Source organism: Dasypus novemcinctus, chromosome 2 (genome assembly GCF_030445035.2).
Source record: "Dasypus novemcinctus isolate mDasNov1 chromosome 2, mDasNov1.1.hap2, whole genome shotgun sequence".
In the NCBI taxonomy this organism is placed as follows: domain Eukaryota; kingdom Metazoa; phylum Chordata; class Mammalia; order Cingulata; family Dasypodidae; genus Dasypus; species Dasypus novemcinctus.
The window spans coordinates 117,739,994-117,759,416 of record NC_080674.1 but is presented as its reverse complement, the minus strand read 5'-3'; positions in this window follow the sequence as shown (position 1 = coordinate 117,759,416).

Genomic DNA, 19,423 nt, shown 5'->3' with positions numbered 1-19,423 from the left:
TGCCCTGGAATGGCAACTGGCTATTGAGATCTGTTTGAACTAGGTTCCTCTTTGTACCACCCACCCAACCCCGCATGGCCCCTAGAAATCCAGAAGGAGCACTCCTGCAGCCTGGATGCCTGGGGAAGGAGTCTGCCAATGAGCAAGGACGGGAGAGCTGGGGCCAGTGGTCTAAGGATGAGTTCCTTTGTCCACATTTGGCAAGCAAACTGGGCGAGCTGCAAAAATATGTAAAAGAGTTAGATTTAGGCTTTGTGGTCACTGACATAAGAATAGCTGAAGCTTTATAGTGCTCTCCATGTACCAGAAACTGTTAAGTGCTTTACTTATATTGTTATTTATTTTCCATATTAATCCATTGAAATTGATTTGATTATTGCCCTCATTTTACAGTTGGGGGAACTAAAACTTGGGAAGGTTGAACCATTCACTTAAGATCACACGTTTAGTAAGTTACCTAGCTATAGTTTCAATCTATGCAGTCTTAACTCATGCACTATACTACCTTTCAGGGGGATTTTTGGTTTAGGGATCTCTAAGGTCCCAATCTTTGTTCCATGATTTCAAGACACAAATAGTTTGGCCAAGGAGTTGCCTCTAGCATTATTCAGGAATAATGTAGAATCCATTTGGTTTTCTTTGAAAGATTTATTTATTTATTTTTTCTCCCCTTCCCCCCGCCCCGGTTGTCTGTTCTCTGTGTCTATTTGCTGCTTCCTCTTTTTGTCTGCTTCTGTTGTTGTCAGTGGCACAGGAAACTGTGTTTCTTTTTGTTGCGTCATCTTGTTGTGTCAGCTCTCTGTGTGTGCGGCACCATTCCTGGGCATGCTGCACTTTCTTTCGCGCTGGGCGGCTCTCCTTATAGGGCGCACTCCTTGCGCGTGGGGCTCCCCTACGCGGGGGACACCCCTGCATGGCACGGCACTCCTTGCGCGCATCAGCAGTGCGCATGGGCCAGCTCCACACCGGTCAAGGAGGCCCGGGGCTTGAAACGCGGACATCCCATGTGGTAGATGGACAACCTAACCCCTGGGCAAAGTCTGCTTCCCTAGTATCCATTTGTGTGGGAGAATTGAGATAAACTTTGTTTTTGATCTGAAAGTAAAATGAAATGAAATAAAATGAAATGAAATAAAATGGAGGGAGAACAGAAAATCCTGAGTAGGAAAGGAAGATGAAAAGAAGAGAAAAGGGGTAAATAAACCATATTTGTTCATTAATTTATTCAATAGACATGTGTCTCCTATGTGCTGGGCAACATGTTGAGCCCTGGGTTACACACTAGGAACCAATGACCAGAAAAGAAGATAAAGCTCTTTGCCATTGAGGAACTTGGGGTTTAATGGGGGAGAGTGACTGCCATCAAATAACCATATATGTAAAGTTGAAATCATAGTTCTGATTTAGTACTATGAAGGAAAAATTCATGGGACTTAACATGGAATAACAGGGGCTGTGGGGAAGTGGATGTGGCTCAACTGATAGAGCAACTGCCTACCATATGGGAGGTCCAGGGTTCAAACCCAGGGCCTCCTGGCCTGTGTGGTGAGCCGGGTCACGCGCAGTGCTGCCCTGTGCAAGGAGTGCTATGCCACGCAGGGGTGTCCCCCACAAAGGGGAACCCCACACACAAGAAGTGTGTCCCATGAGGAGAGTTGCCCCACATGAAAAGCTTTCAGCCTGCCCAGGAGTGGCACCACACAAGGAGAGCTGATGCAGCAAGATGATGCAACAAAAAAGAGACACAGATTCCATGCTGCCTGATGAGAATACAAGCGGACACAGAAGAACACACAGTGAATGGATACAAGAGAGCACACAATAGGGGAGGAGGAGAAGGGGAGAGAAATAAAAAATAAATAAATTTAAAAAAACCCCAAAAACAACAATAACAACAACAAAAAACACAGGGGATATGTCCTAGTCTATATCCTGGTTAAAACATGTAGGGCAAAGGTTTAAAATAGAGCCTCTTTCAGGGGAAGGTGGAATGGATTCTGATGTTCTTGAGTGAATAAAACTTGTAGATATGGTACCCAACTTAGTTTTACATTAGAGGACATTTGAAAGGGAACCAGAATGGTCTTGGTTTAAAAAACATCTCCTAAACCTGTTCTGTTTGAACTTTATTTCTCCTCATGGGGTGTCCCTTTCTCTACATGGTGCATCCTCAATTACTACCACTTCCTCCTCAGTAACAGTTTCTCATTGGGCAATTGTCTACTGAAGGGTTAATTTGTCAACCATTTTGCTGTTACTCCCCAGTTGGGCAAAAACATCTGTGGGCCAGTTTGTTAACCTCAATTTCCCTTCAGCCTTCTGATTACTCCCAGAAGTTTGATTTGAATCAGAAGTCTCCAATATTTCATTGTCTATTGGAATTTCTCTCTCTTTAGGGTAGCTATAGACTATTTTTGCATTATACATTTCATCACACATGGAATACATATTTTCTTTTATAGAGAATAGTACAGAGTAAGTCCTATTTCTTTTAAAAATTTTATTATGATTATATATATATATATATATATATATATAACAATATTTGCCATTTTAAACTTTTTAATCTACCATTTAGTGGATTAGAGTTAGGGTTAGTTACTACTAGTTAGTAACTACTAGTTACCTAGAAGTGGAATTGACAGATCATTTAGTAATTTTATGTTTAACTTTTTTGAGGAACTGCTAAATTGTTTTCTACAGTGACTACACCATTTTCCATTCCTAGCAGCAGTACACAAGAGTTCCAATTTTGCCATATCCTCACCAATGCTTGCTATATTCCATAAAAAAAAAATAATAGCTGTCCTGGCAGTTGTGAAGTGGTTTCTCATTTTAGTTTTTATTTGCATTTCCCTGTTGGCTAATGATATTGAGTATCCTTTCAGGTGCTTATTGGCCATTTGTTTATCTTCGGGAAACCACCTATTCAACTTCTTTGCTCATTGTGGTAATTTGAGGCATTTGTGGACCCCAGAAAAGTCAGGTTCTAAGAACTGATCCATTCCTGTGGGGGTGAACTTATTGTGAAAGGGATCTTTTGATTAGGTTACTTCAGTTAGGGGCCTTTTGATTAGATTACTTCAGTAAGGTGTGATCCAGGGTGGGTCTTAATCCTCCTACTGGAGTCCTTTATCAATGGGATGAATATGGAGAGACAGAGACAAAGCCAGAGGAGGCCAGAAGCTGAAGCAATGAAATCCAGAAGAGAAGAGAGATGAGCAGACATGGCCATATGCCTCATGATATAACAAAGAAGTCCAGGATCACTGGTAGCTGGTCTTTGGGGAGAAAAGCACTGCCTGATGAAGCCTTGATTTAGACATTTTCACAGACTCTGAATTGTAAGCTATAAAGTTAATAAATCCCCACTGTAAAGGCCAACCTATTTCTCATATATTGCATTCTGGCAGCCTAGTAAACTTAAACACTCATTTTAAAAAATTGGGTTGCCTTTTTGTTGCCCACAATATCTTATGTCTTAGCTAATACTGATTTTCAATTTTTTAGAAATTGTACTGTGTAGATTAAAAAAAAATCTGATTAGCTTATAGGACTTGTATTTAGTTGAAATTTGAGAGAATGATTGTAATTTTTACCACAAATATGCTACCCTTGTTTTGCCAAGGATATTCTTCATGTGGACTTTGAGTGAAGTCCAGTGTGTTAGGTCATAGCCTGCTGACAGTGTCTTCTTGTGTTTGGATTTTGAAATTTATAGCCTCTGTGGGATTAAGCAGGCAATAGGGAAAAACACACACGTCTTTAAAGCATATTCCCATTTCCCCTCTTCCTATTAAATCTACTGCACATAACCAGGGTATAAAAACAGACACCAGAAGCTGAGGGACAGTATTTCCTTGCAGGACATACTGGTGACTTCAGCCAGGCCCTGCCCTGGGGGAAGGGATCTTACCACTTGGAGTGTGCTGAGGCCAAGTGGCTCTGCAGACACTACAGGGCAGCAAATGCCTCGTTTTTAAAAGGACGAATCTCCCTCACTTTAGAATGTGTCCTGGCTGAATGTGAGCTGTGAGACTTTTTCCATAGCTCCTGCTCTAGGCATTTGGAAGGGATCCTGAGTAACTGTCCTGACCCCTTTCAACTTGAACGTCCACTTCTGATCTATCATTGTGTCTGCGTATACTGTCTCCCATGACTAGTGTTCTGGGGATTTCATTATTGAGAAATATCAGAAAGAAACTATTGCTCGGAAAACAAGGGATACTTCCCAAAGTTTATAAATCGAAGTAACACTCATTCACTTGCTCATTTAGGCAGTATGACCAGCACTATTCCCCAGTCCTGAGCTGGGGACAGGATGCAGTAGTGAGCAAAACAGCCTCTGGCTCTGTCCTAGTGGAGCACACTATCTTCTAGGGAAGAGAGAGAGACTGGTCAAAAAAACAAAAACAAAAACAAAAATGATCACACAAGTATACGATCACTGCTGTGTGATGTGCTAAGCATGAAAAGTAGGAAGTCAAGAGGGTGGAGGTGGGTTGGGTGGGTTCCTGGCCAGCTGAGATCTGAAGTAGATTGTCTTCTTGTGCTTTACATTTCACTGACTTCTGCCAGGGTCCATGCAGTCTGCTCTGGGGCATAGACACCTAGTGGGGCAGGACTCTCCTGGGGAGTGAGCCTTTCGCAGAGGCCAGTACAGAGACTTGTGTGTTCAGTGCTTGGTGGATGATTCCTGGTTGGTCTCTTGTGTTTCCTGGAACCAGAGCCTGGGCTCTGAAATTAAGAGGAGTGTTCCTGAAAATCTTACTCTGCAACATTTAGATTATTTCAATAGGGTATTTGTTAGAGAAAAATGGCGCTCACTGGGACATGGAGACTGACACACTTGGAGACAGAAAGTTTATTGAGAAGCTCTCCCGGCAGAGGGGGTCTGAAGATTAGACTTCAGCCCGCCTCTGGCAGAGGTGGTCATGAATTTATGCAGTACATCTATTGGCGGGAAAATGCTTAGTCAGTGAGAGGGGGTTGGGGCTTGGGTAAGACTCGAGGGCCAATAGGGATGCTAAGGGTTGGTGGGCTAGGAGTAAGTGAATTCTAGGGATTGTGAATTCTAGGGGTTGGTGGTATCATGTGGCTCCTTTGTCTATTCTTCTGAGGAAATGAACTGTATCTGAACACGAAGGCTTTGAATTGGGGGCTGTTCTATGTCATGGGAAAGCAAGTCACTGTTTGTCAACCATTGTAAACCTTGTCATCAGTTAATCATTACAAATCTTGTAAGGAAGAAATCTCTAACAATATTTGACCAGGAGGTACAAATAAGTGGCTTTTGCTTTTCAAAGCATTTTAACCACATCATCTCATCTGGTACTCATGTTAGACCCCAAAGCTGGGCCTTTGGGGATAACCAGAGATGCAGAGAAAAAAAAACTTGAACATGAGAGTTAGGCAGAGCTTACATTTATTATGTCTGTAGACAGCAGCCAAAGTCAGTCTAAAGCAACTCAGATCTGACTCCCCGCGCTGCAGTTTTACTCTTGTTTAAATACCTAAGTTACTAGTTAGCATTTGCTTTGATTATGCATTAGCTTTATGCATATGGATGAATATACATAGCTAGTTATATAATTGTATGATTAGTATGTTCAGGAAATCACACTTGTACGTACATTGCAAGATCAAAAAAGGGGTAGATAACTCCACCCCTGGGTGGGAATTGTACTAAGTTAATTAAGCAAGTTAAAGTGAGGACAGCAAAGGGTTAATTCTGTGTAGTTCCGGCTACCAGATGAAGCTGGTTTTCATACTTCATTGCTTCAACAGAATATTCTTGACCACAAGAAACAGAATTTGGCATCAAGAGAGGGTTGCATCTCATTACCTCCTAATTTACATAGAATTCATTCCTTTGTATCCTAGCAAGAGGGAGAGAAATAAGTTACTTTCAGGTATTTGGTCATCCTACATCCATTGCTCATGCCAGTCCAGTGAGGTAGATATTTTTTTTTATCATCCCCATTTTATAGTAAGGAAGCTGACAAGATTGATATTTCAGCTATCGATCCCTTTAATTCCCCTATTGTTATGACTCATTTAATTGTATGTTTCCCCCTAAGATTATAAGCTTTAGGAAAGCAAGTCTAGTACCACTATGTCCTCAGCACTAAGCAAGTGCCAGCCCATAGAAATATTTATTTGTTAAATGAATAAATGTGAATGAACAAATTGTTACAAAGGAAAGGTGTGTTCTGGAACAAGAAAAAGATATTGAACTAATTTTCCAGTGCGATGTAACCAGTCAAGACTAGTTTGTACCAGATGGGCTGGAATTCAAGGCGACAATAAATGTAGGGGGCAACCCAACCTTTCACACGCTTGAACTGAAAATCTGTAAAAGACATGTGAAAACACACAACACTTATCTTAAGCCTTTCCCACAAAATTACTACCTCTACCTCTGACTGGTGTCAGCCCTGCTGCCAAGAGATACAATAAGCACCCCTTTCCCCCCACTTCAATTTCCTGCTCTGCTTCATGTCAAGATAATCTCTGAGTATGGCTGTTTCACATGTCAGAGCTGAAACTGGCAGTCCTGGCTGGCTGGCAATGGAAAAGTTGGGTGTTAGCCTTATGCCTCACCCCACCTCTCTTTTTTCCCGACTTCCTCCACCCTTTGGATATCCAGTTGCTCTGTCTAAAGCCAATGCCCCATTTCTCAGCAGTGCTTCCCCCTTGGAACACTGACACAGGAGGGACACTCAGGCCAGAAGAATTAAACAGATAGACCTCAGGGGTCTCAGATTTGGTTGTACCAAGTAGTCTGGAGGATGGATGTCTCTAATTTGCTTGCTGAATCCGGTTTTCACTATTCTAGGCCTTTGTTCCAGGATCCAAACTAGAGCAATGGTAACTTGAGAGTTGGGCCCATACCACACCAGCTTGTGGTCAGCAGCACAATTCCCTCAGCTGCTATCCCATCACCTCTGTTGTCGCTATTCTGGGGTGTTGAGTTTCCTGACCTAGCAACTGTTCCAAGAACTTCACTTGAGTAAATTGTGTGAATCTATTTTGTAGTGAGTGAGGGAGAAAGGACTTACTTTGGGTTAGGACTGGATATGATGTGCTCAATGGTGCATTAAAATACAGTAAGCTTAGTATTCCATGTCTCACTCAAGGTCAGAAAAAATGAGAGAATTGTCAGAATAAGACTATTAAAGTAGAGATTCACGTACATTTTTCTTAGTGGTCCTATTGCGAATAATGAATACCTAGGGAAAAAAGTTGGCATTAGCAGGAGAGAGATCTTGAATTTATTTCAAAGGAAAAATAGCAAAGCAAAAACATGAGTGTTTTAAGTTTACCTTCTCCATATTATCCATTATTTTAAAAACAACAACTCTCATTGGCAACAACAAAAGCGCCATGAGCCTTTAGAAATAACATTTTAGTGACACTGAGATTCTTAGTGGACCAAGAGTTGGGAAAGTAATTTCTATTCTCATGTCTGCCCTTAACTACTTGTGTAAATCTAGGTAAGTCACTTCACTCTCTTTAACTTCATTTTTCTTATCTGCAAAATGATGGGGCTGGCTTGGATAATTTTTAGGGTTCTCTTTACAATAATTAAATTCTCTGAATCAATGAAATATAGCAAATATCTAAAGGAAGCCAGTAAAATCTGTTGTTTTCAGTAAAATGAAGTTGGCCTCTGAGCTGCCACCTAGAAAAGATCTCATAAACCACAAAACCAACGAGTGGCAATTCCAGGGACAATAGTAAAACTATCTGTAACTGAATTTAAATTACATTTTAAAAAATTCTTCTGGAGTATGTCTGAAAATCTTTATCTGCAATGACTATTTCAGCTGACTTGAAAAAAGCAATTGGATCAATTATAATATTTTAAAAAGAGATATCTCTAGTAGCATTACTATACCATCGAAGATATATAAAACAACACAACCTTCTATTAGTAGTCACTGTAAGAGTCAGTTATTTTTATGCTATTGCTAAGTATGTGTAGTCAGGTAAAGAATGCCTGCTTCAGGGAAGTGGACTTTGGCCCAGTGGTTAGAGCGTCCATCTACCACATGGGAGGCCCGCGGTTCAAACCCCGGGCCTCCTTGACCCGTGTGGGGCTGGCCCATGCGCAGTGCTGATGCACACAAGGAGTGCCGTGCCACGCAGGGGTGTCCCCCGCGTAGGGGAGCCCCATGTGCAAGGAGTGCACCCAGTAAGGAGAGCCGCCCAGCGCGAAAGAAAGTGCAGCCTGCCTAAGAATGGTGCTGCACACATGGAGAAAAAGAAAAAGATTCCTAGTGCCGCTGATAAGGATAGAAGCAGTCACCGAAGAGCACACGGCGAGTGGACACAGAGAGCAGACAATTTGAGGAGGGGGGAAAGGGAAGAGAAATAAATAAAAAATAAATCTTTAAAAATAAATAAAAAGAATGTCTGCTTCAAACCCCACTAGAACTAAGGCAATTGGAATGTTAGGAAGTTCTATCTCTGAAGGCTTAGAAAGGAAGGACCATTCTCCAATTTATAGAGTGCTTCTCCAGGGAGGTCTCTGGTCTACCTATCTCAGAATCACCTAGGGTGTTGGGAAGTTAACGTGCACACCCTCAGACCCCACCTAGATGTGTGGAATTAGAAACTCTGGAGGTTGGCTGCTTTAATAAGCACATCAGGTGTCACATATGTAGGAAAAGACTTTTGAACCACAAGTCTAGAAAAGTACTTGGTAGAAAAACCTTTGTAGAAAATACCAAAATAGCCCTCAGAGCCCTTGAAATGAGAAAAGGCACTACATGTTAATTCATCAGGATCCAGTTAAGAATGAGATTTATTAGATCACTTTATTAGAATTTACTATTGCCTTGCTATTCTGGTGGTCAGCAGTCTTCAATGGCGATACTGTGTTTCTTCTGGAGGCTCTAGAAGAGAATCTGTTTCCTTGCTTTTTCATTCTTCTAGAGCAGGGGTTCTTAACAAGGGGTCCATGAGCTTGAGTTGAAATTCAAAAAAAAATTATTCTTGTGGAGACATGTTGGTGCAGGTGTGATATATTTATTAAATAATACACAGTGTAGTGTGGATTTAGTAAGGGGTCTGTGGTTTTCACCTGAATGGCAAAGGGGTCCATGGAACAAAAAAGGTTAAGAACCCCTGTGCTAGAGGCTGACTGTATTCCTTGATTCGTGGTCCTTTCTCCATCCTCAAAGCCAGCAGTATGGCATCTTCAACTCCCTCTCTGACCGCTGCTGCAGTTATCAGGGCTCCTTCTCCTCTTTCAACCCTCCTGTGTGCCTCTTACAAGGATCCTTGTGACTACACAGGGCAGACCCAGATAATTGAGAATAATCTCCCTAGGTCAGAATCTTTAACTTAACCACATCTGCACAACTCACATCTCTTTACCATAGAAGGTAACATAGTCACAGGCTCTGGGGATCAGGACATCTTAGGATATGGGTATATTTGTAGGCGCGTTATTCTGTGTACCACAGTGTTGTCAAACAAAAGCTTCTTAACCTCAGTAAACCTTGGCTTTATCTTCTATAAAATGGAGTTTTATCAGGGATTAAGTGGGATAATGAGTATAAAGTACTTTGAACCTTAAAGGTACAATAATTGTAAGGTTATTATTATGCCTTCAGATTAATCTGTAAGGAAGCTGCTTATAAGAAAGTGACATCAATATATTAAACTCTCATTTATTTCCCTCTAGCTGATACTTTATTACCAGGGGTATAAATTTAAATTCAGGGAAGCAGACGTGGCTTAAGTGATAGAGTGTTCGTCTACCATATGGGAGGTCCAGGGTTCGATTCCCAGGCCTCCTGACCCGTGTAGTAACCTGACCCGCACACAGTGCTGTGGCGTGCAAGGAGTGCTGTGCCATGCAGGGGTGTCCCCGCGTAGGGGTGCCCCACGTGCAAGGAGTGCACCCCCACAAGGAGAGCGGCCCCGTGTGAAAAAAGAGCAGCCTGCCCAGGAGTGGCGCCACACACATGGAGAGCTGACACAGCAAAATGACACAACAAAAAAGAGACACAGTTTCCCTGTGCCATTGGGTAATGCAAGCGAATGCAGAATACACAGTAAATGGACACAGAGAGCAGACAAAGGGGGGAAAGGGAAGAGAAATAAATAATAAATCTTTAAAAAAAATTTAAATTCAGGAAATCTGGGAAACGTTTAAAGGGCTCCTGTGTCAGTCAGGGTCTACTGAAGAAAACAAAACACTTATATGTATTTTAAACAGAAAGGAATTAAATACGGGGCTAAGATACTTAGAAAACTGTTGTGAGGACTGGAGGAGTAGGAGCAGGGGCAATCGCTGAGTTTAAGAACACACTGCCATAGCTGGGATCTAAAGATCAACAAGCTGCTGCCATAGCAAACACAAGTGCCTCTCCACGCCCGGAAAACTGGAGACTAGAAAATGAAACTCTTGGGTGCAGATGCCACCTTCCTCTTGACTCTCGGTCTTTGAGACCTTATTTGCCAGTTGAAACAGGTGCAGGAAGATGGTCTCAGTCTTACTCCCATATTCCAAATCAAATATGTAAATGCATTCAATCGCCAGAGCCCAACTTGCGCCCAGAACCTTGGCTTGGAGGGAGTCTGGTAAATGTAGATTTCAGTTTTCTAATAGCTTCTACTGTGGGAAGGCACAGAGAGTATTTGAACACGTACCTTGAAAGGGGGGTCTTTACCTGTGATGTGCTGCACCGTAGGGTTTAAGAACTTTCTAAAATCCTTTCCATTGGAAAGACGAGATGTCAGAAGAAATTCTTTTCATCTGGATAGATTCCCAGTCCCCTTTTTTTAAGTGTTATAAATTATGTGGTAGACTTTTTAAACTAAATGCTTTTTAAAAATTCATCATGTAAATTAACATGAATTCGAAATACTGAAAGGCTAACATGGTAGTCTAGAAATTGTCAACAGCAGTCATTCAGTCGATATTTGTTGAGGATTTATTTTGTGAGGCACAGTGCTAGGAGCTGGGGAAATAATACTGGCCCTGCATTCCCACAGGGCAGTATTTGCTTGAAAGTGAGCTGCGGCTGTTCACCTTAGAAGACACCCTCATTTCCTTTCCCCCTCTGTTGCCATTCCCCACAATATCCCCAAACTGATCTATCTTCCCTCATGTTTACTTGCCTTTTCCCTAACAGTATTTGAGTTTGCAACCCCTGCCTTTACAGGTCCCCCTTTGGAGGAACTTTTATTTGTCCCAATTTGGTGCAAGAGTAAAGGGTAGAGATGCCAATAAGAGATGCCTAGAGAGGAGGGGAGAACTTCTACAATTAAGAAGTGTCCAGAGAGAGGAGTGAGGAGCAGAGTCACAGGCAGAGCTGGGAAGAGATGTGTACATGGAATTTTAAGGAGCGAGGATGGGATTAGGATGCCACATGAATAAAGGGGATTTAAAAGCTATTTTGCTGAGTGTTGTATAGAATAATTCCCTCTTTGCCAGTCCTTTCAGAAAAATTTGAGATTGCGTCCATCCCAGTTTAATATGCTTTAGTGGTCCCTCATTGGGAAAGGACAGTGACAACCCTCGTCATTCTACAGCAGGTCTTCTGGACCCTGTCCTCTCCTACCACTGCTGTTCACGTAGTCTTCCCAGCTCCACTCTCCTTCCCACCTCCCCAAAGCCACTCTGAACAACCTAAAGCTTCCCGAGTACTCTGGACTATTCCCATTTTAATGTTTAACTCTAGCTCCCTTTGCGTGGAATAATAGCCTCCTCCCTACACTCCTCTCCGCCCCTTCCCCCATCCCCCAACCACTTGTGAGTTTGTCGATCCCTTTCAAGACTCAGCTCAAGCATTCTCTTTTCTGTGAAGTCTTTCCAAACTCCCCTGACCTCTTCCAAGTAATATTTACCTCTGCACTCCAGATGTGCCTTCATCATCTTTCTTTCTTTCATTTCCTTCCTTCCTTCCTTCCTCCCTCCTGCCCTCCGTCCCTCTTTCCCTCCCTTGCTTTCCTTATCAACACAGATTCATTCCTGTACTTCCAGTTTTAGCACAGTTCTGAAACATAGTAGGTACTCAATAAATGTTTCCTTTCCTAAAAAGTTAGTAGTAGCCTATAGACTTTCCATATTGGAACTCTTAAGAGTTTGATGAGTATGTTAAAATGCATACAGCTAATCTAAATAGTGAGATTTAATTTTCAAAACATGATCAAATATACACCTCATATCACATGGGATCTTAATAAGTGCTCTTTCTTTTTCCTTCTATTCCCCATCTAATTTCTGCCTATCAGAGACAAAATTGCAGGGAGTCTTTGGTTTGGAGTTGCCCAAAGCCCATTTAACCATATTTCATTTCCAGAGACTCTTCCAACATAAACACGTGGTATTGGCCAAACAAGCCACTGTCTTGGCATCATTTTTAACATGGTATGCAATATTTAAACCTTCTAACATGGTCTTGGGAAGTATCAAAACAGAATAAAGCAAAAATAACTAAACAAACCACTTCTGGGGCCTTGAATTTATTTGTTCTTCAAGAAAGAAGGATAATTTTGAACTGTGACACGGGAATTATATGACGGGAAATGGGAAATTTTTGCTCTTTTTAGAACCTGAAATTGCTTATCTGACACCTAAACATACGTACATACAACACTTCAATTGATAGTATATAGTCAAGCAAAATAAGGTTTATTTTGGGGAGTTGAGAGCATTATATTTTCTTCCATTACATTAATTCACATAAATTAAAGTCACCTTAAATACTATATAAAGTTTAATTTTTATTTAACGATTTTCACAGCTCCATTTATTTAAATATGTAAAGATGTCTTCTTAATCTCATATGTTAGAATGATATTACTGAACACAAAGCCCTGGATTTTCAGTATAAAATAAAATGCAAGTTTGTAACACTGCAACCAAATGGCAGAGCCCCCTGTAGAACATCTGGGGCTGGATTCAGCCTGTGATATGAATAGGCTCCACTGCTTCCTCTCCACACTAGCATGTTTGGAAAGTCCTAGAAAATCAGGCTCTGTGCCAAGCAATTGAGGGGTGCTTTTTTTTTTTTTTTTTGTAAATTGAATGAAACATCCTTTGGCAGCCTCACCCATGGAGGCCATGGAAGGCCCCAGGAAGAGCTGAGTGGAATTAAATGGCATTTATTCCAGTATTGGCATTTATTCCAGAAGCCAGGAATTCTACACCTAAGACACATGCATTCCACAGCATGCATGAGCGGTGGTATTGATTGTGGCTGGAACTCTACTCTCACTGTGGAAAGGATGTGAGTGATTAGTTTTTCTATTAAAAACTCCTGAAGGATATGGAGGGACTGTTTACTCTGTAACTAGGATTCCTGATATCTATATGATTCTCATATGTCTACATAAGAAAGTAGAGAATTGCATAATTACGCCAGGGATTCAGATAACTCACACAACTAATTTGGTCAAAAATGTCCACAAGGATCTAGTTTCAGATTCACTGAGTAATTATCTAGTAAATTCATATGACATTTTGAGCATTGGACTTAAGATTCAGAATACTTGATTGTTAAAATTTTTATTGTGGTGACATGTCTATAACAGGAAAGTTGTCATTTAAACATTCAGTGGCATTTATTACTTTTACAAAGTGGTGCTACCAACACCACCATCCATTACCCAATCTTCCCATCACCTCAAACAGAATCTCTGTATCTGTTAAACAATAGTTCCCATTCCTCTCTTCCCATCTCTGATAACCTCTAATCTACCTTCTGTCTCTATAAAGTTAATTATTCTAGATATTTCATGTAAGTGGAATCTTAAAATATTTGTACTCTTGTGTCTGGCTTATTTCAGTCAGCATAATGCTGTCAAAGTTTATCCATGTTGTAGATGTATCTTAACTTTATTCCTTTTTATGGCTGAATAATATTCCATTGTATATATAGATCATATTATGTTTACCCATTCATTTGTTGATGGACACGTGGGTTGTATTCACCTTTTGGCTATTGTGAACATGCTCCTATGAACATTGTTGTACAAATACCTGTTTGAGTCCCTGTTTTTGATTATTTTAAAGTACATACCTAGGAGTGGGATTGATAGATCATAAGGTAATTCCATGTTTAAACTTTTGAGGAACTGTCAAATTGTTTTCTATAGTGCCTGCATCATTTTCTATTCCTACCAGCAGTGCATGAAGGTTCCAATTTCTCCACATTCTCCCCAATGTTTTCTTTTTTGAAAATTTAAATACTAGCCATCCTAGTAAGAATGTTTGAATTTTGAAACACTCAATTTATAAAAACACAATTATCTTCAAATTAATCTGTAAATTCATCTGGAGGATTAAATGTGCTAAAACAGCTGAGAACATTTTGGAAAGGAAAAAGAAAAGACATAAATTGGGTACCAGTCTTACCAGATGAAAAAGTTCTTTAAAGCTATAATGACTTAAATGATGCCATATTAAACGAGAAGAGATATCTGGATAAATAAAGAAGAATAAAAAGCCTAAAACAAGACCCATATTATACACAGAAATTTAGTATAAAATAAATTTTGTATCCAAATTAGTGATGAAGGTATGTATTATTCAGGAGTGTTGAGGCATTTGGAAAGAAATTAATTTACAGCCTTAGCTCCCAGTATATAACAGCCCCCTACTCCTGCCAAAAATCCAGATGAATTAAAAATTTAAACATTAAAAATCTATAAGAAACTAAAAAAAAAAATGTAGGTGAAATTGTGTGTGTGTGTGTGTGACATGGGGGTGGAGAAGCCTTTCTGGACACAATCCTAAGCCCTGGCATCATAACAGAAAAGATGGCTTTATTTTACTCCCTGTAAAACTACAATGAACAGTCCATTGAAAAAGAAATACAAAGCTCTTAATACATATAAAAGTGTGCTTATCCGCACAATGAAGGGAATGCAAATTAAGCATGAAGAAATTTCTTTTTGCCTTATCAGGCAACACTTAAAATTTCCAAACAGGCGGCGGACTTGGCCCAGTGGTTAGGGTGTCCGTCTACCACATGGGAGGTCCGCGGTTCAAACCCCGGGCCTCCTTGACCCATGTGGAGCTGGCCCATGTGCAGTGCTGATGCATGCAAGGAGTGCCCTGCCACGCAGGGATGTTCCAGTGTAGAGGAACCCCACGTGCAAGGAGTGCCCTGCCACGCATAGGTCTACCCCGCCTAGGGGAGCCCCGCGCGCAAGGAGTGCACCCCATAAGGAGAGCCGCCCAGCGCAAAAGAAAGTGCAGCCTGCCCAGGAATGGCGCCACACACACAGAGAGCTGACTCAGAAGATGACACAACAAAAAGAAACACAGATTCCCATGTTGCTGACAACAACAGAAGCAGACAAAGAAGACGCAGCAAAGAGACACAGAGAACAGACAACCGGGGTGGGGGGGGGGAAGGGGAGAGAAATAAATAAATAAATCTTAAAAAAAAAAATTTCCAAACAGCCAGTATTGGTGAAAGTGAGTTAAAAAGAGCTACTTTGTCTTCCATCTACCCAGTTCCCACCTCCTGCAACATGTAACCATTGTTATTGTGTTCTTGTTTATCCTTTATCATTTATTTGTATTTTCTAAGTATACTCATAGATTCTTTATTGTTCCTTCCTTTTCATACAAACTTTGGTATATTATATGTATCTTGATTTACACCTTGCTTTTTTTTTTCTTTCTTCATCTTGGGTTTTGGAGAAATTTTCATCATAATATAAAGATTTATACTCATTCTTTTATTCAGCTGGATATTACTCTACTGTACTGTAATTTCTTCAGTCACTCTATTTATATATTTGGATAGTCTCCAATACTTTTCTATAAAAAATGACCTTATATGCACCTAAAGGGATACTATTTCAAAATGTCAAACACAAACACATCATGGACATCGACATTTCAGGATGTATACTGGCCATGAATTATGTGTGTGTCTTATGTGTATTCTCTAGTTAAATATTAGTCCTACAAAATCATTTTGCATGTATCTGTAGAATACATTCTCAGAAGCAGAATTTCTGGATTAAAGAGTATAGGCATTTAAAATATTAATAGATACTGCCAAATTGTCTTCCATAGGGATTCTAACAATTTACCATTGGCTCTTTATGGGACTGCCTGTGTTTCCACACAGCCTTGCCAACAGGGTGTGTTACCAAATTTTTTGAGTTTTGCTAATCTGATTGCTGAAAAATGGTATCTCAGTACAGTTTCAATTTTCACTTCTCTTCATATGAGTGAAGATGAACAACTTTTCATATGTTTAAGGAACAATTGTGGTTCCCTCCCTCCCCCCATTAATTAGACATTTATCTCCTTTGCCTCTCATTCTGTGTTATTCTATACGGTGAAGGCTTTTTTTTTTCTTATTGATTTCTGGGAGCTCTTATACACTAGGGATATTATCTTATTGTCCGTAATATGACTTCCAAATTCTTCCCTAGTCGATCAATTAATTATCTTTTGACTTTGCTTTAGGAGTTTTCATGCTATGCTGACTTTTTTTTCTTAATTGTTTCTGGATTTTGAATCATAATTAGAAAGACAAATCCCACTCCAAGTTCTCCAATGTGCTCATTTACTAACACTAAAATTTTCATATTTAATTCTATGATCTATTTGGAATTCATCCTACTGCCAGCTGGGAGACCTGGACCTAATTACATTTGTTTCAATGAAGTATTTGTAGTTTGTCTTACATGTCATCATGGCCATTTCCTGTAATGATAAGCCTGAAGCAAACATTAGTGATATGCTTTTCTATCAATGCCTGACTCTCTGTAGATGGCATTGCAGCAAACACTGCTAGCTGCTGGGCCAGGAGCCATTTCCTCCATCTTCCTTTTTACAAAGCCCTAATTTTGTTTGGATGTGACCCAGAGTAAATCTTGGTTAACCTAAGCCTATCATCATCATTCTATTCCTCTTCCCAGGGATCAGTTTCATGGTGGCCTGTGACCTAGTTCCGGCCAATGTGAGATGGGAAAATGCTTCTGGAAGGCTTCTAAGAAAGTTGTCCTCACTCTGAAAAATGAGACCAAGGTGGGGAGAAGGGCCCTCTTCTTTCCTTTATGAGGCATTGTCGAATTTGCCCAGGACTCCAGGGACCAAAGCAGGCACCTCCTACCAGAGAGAGGAGGCAGCCAAAGATAAAGCCAATATGCCAAGTTCAGCAGAGCAGAAAGATGAAAAGAACCTGGGTGGTGGTTGGTGTCATTGAGATGTTGAATTAATCAGCCTGAAGCCACCTTTCCTGTGGACTTGTTATTTGAGTTTAAATGTTCCTCATTGTTAAATAATGTTTAATAATGTTAAAAAAGTAGGTTTTAACAATGTTAATTAAAGTAGGTTTTCTGTTAATTGTAGCATCCTAATACAGTGTTCCGAGAATGTTGCACATAAAATGAAGTACAGTCATAGACTAAAAGACACTTTGCTGAAGTCTTAACATTGTCTTCAGGTCATTTTCACTGCTTCACATACTGATGTGTTTAGCAGATCTTCATTGAGTGTCTACTGGGTTACCTCTGCGAAATACTACAAAGCAGAATTCTAACCAGAATATTCAAGTGGTTGAAAAAACATTGAAAAATTGAGAAGTAGGTGTATTATTAATGTTTAAACATTTAAGTTTAAATATTTTATTTATACCCCAAACAGAATTTTTTGTAATTTACTTTCCTGCCTTTAATGGGAGCAAACTCATCAAAAATATATTCAAAAGATACTTCTGGAAAAAGAAATGCAAACATGTATACAGGAATACACATTTTTCCTTATGCCTCAAGATCCAATATGTGTGGTGTGGCACTGTTGAATGCTGTTTTTATTTACAAATCTATTATTTTGCTCATAGTGAATTTTTCCATTAATTTTTATTTTGAAAAATATTGCATTAAAACAGATTACGGAACTTTTTGGTGCCACCTTATATTTTACACCAGAGGTGAGTATCTCACTCGCCTCCTTCTAGTCCCGGCTCTGCTGACTACCACATTCTGAGGCAACACAACATATGCAGGATTTCTAGGTGCTGTGACCTGACTGTGCTGTTTAACTTTTGGGACATACAGCTCCGCAATCCTAAAGATAACTAGTTTTCCAGAGTATCTCTGGATTGTTCATCTTACTTTTCTCCTTCTCTTACTTAGCATCTTCATGATAGGAAACTAGCATCCAAACGGTTCTCTAGGGAACTTTGAAACATGGTTTAGAAACGTTAAAGTCAGTTTATTTTGGATCAAGTCAGCAGATTGTCAGGCTGAAAGCATCATATGTAAAAAAGCTCTTTGGAAGTAAAATTTGTTTTATTATAATAGCAAGTGTTTTATCTTTTCTAAACCATAGGTGACTAAAGTATTTTTCTGTAGTGAGGCTGGGGCAGGAGACATTTTCAAATAAATTATCTTTCATTACACTCTAGAGACACAGGTTCATGCTGCTGCATAGAACTTACAAGGAGAGGCTAATGATGAATTCTGAAAGAGGACAGAAAAAGAAAGTGAAAGAGTCTTTCCTAATGAAGCAGGCTAGTATCAGAAACAGGAAGGCGGCTGAGACCAGGCAGAGAATATGCCTGGCAGACAATGTGGCTGGCAGACCACATGGCTGTGAGACCCCCCTCCCCCCCCCAAAAAAAACCACAACAACTTCCGGAGGGAAAGTTTGCTGGAAAGATCTTGCAAGACCCTGGCCATGAGATCCCATTTGGAACTCTTTCTGGGATCAAGCAGAAGCCCCAGGTAATCCCCAACAGGCCTCCTCCTTGGTGTCTGAGAGCTAACAGGTGGAGACTGTAAGGCAACCAATCAGAACAGCAGACAGGGGGCCCCTCCCCAACACTGTGAAAGGGGAGAAGCAAAGGTTCTGAAAGGCCTAACCGGGGGCCCCAGGCGCTGCTCATCCTGCAGCAGGCCGCAGTCCATGTCTGTGTACTCTTTTCTTATTTCTTAATAAACTCTTCACTGCCTTGCCTACCCTATGGTGTGTCCTTAAATTCTTTAATGTGACATAAGCCAAGTACCTAGAAGCCCAGAACCCAGAGCCTTCCGCTAACTCCAGTGCAGTGGTCATTCAGGTAAAATGTTTTTTACAGTCAAGCCCTAGACAGCTTTTATAATGCAGGAGTCACACTGATTGGAAAATACTATGGTAGAAATAAAAAAATTGAAATCAATGGGGAAATGTCAATTTCTCAAATGGCATTTTGTAACGTCTGTTTAACAGGAGGCTTAAAATGTGGCCCGTCTACTGTACATCTTGTGTAGATAGAAGACAACCCACGGCCCAGCTGAGACTTTGCACTCCTGTGTTTTAATCTTTCTGCTGCTGTCAGGCTACCAGCTCATTAGTATTTAAATCAGCTCATAAATATTTCCTGGAAATTCACAGTTGCTTAAGCTTCAGCGCTATTCATCTCCTTGTTCTCCCTCTTCAGTCTTCCTTACG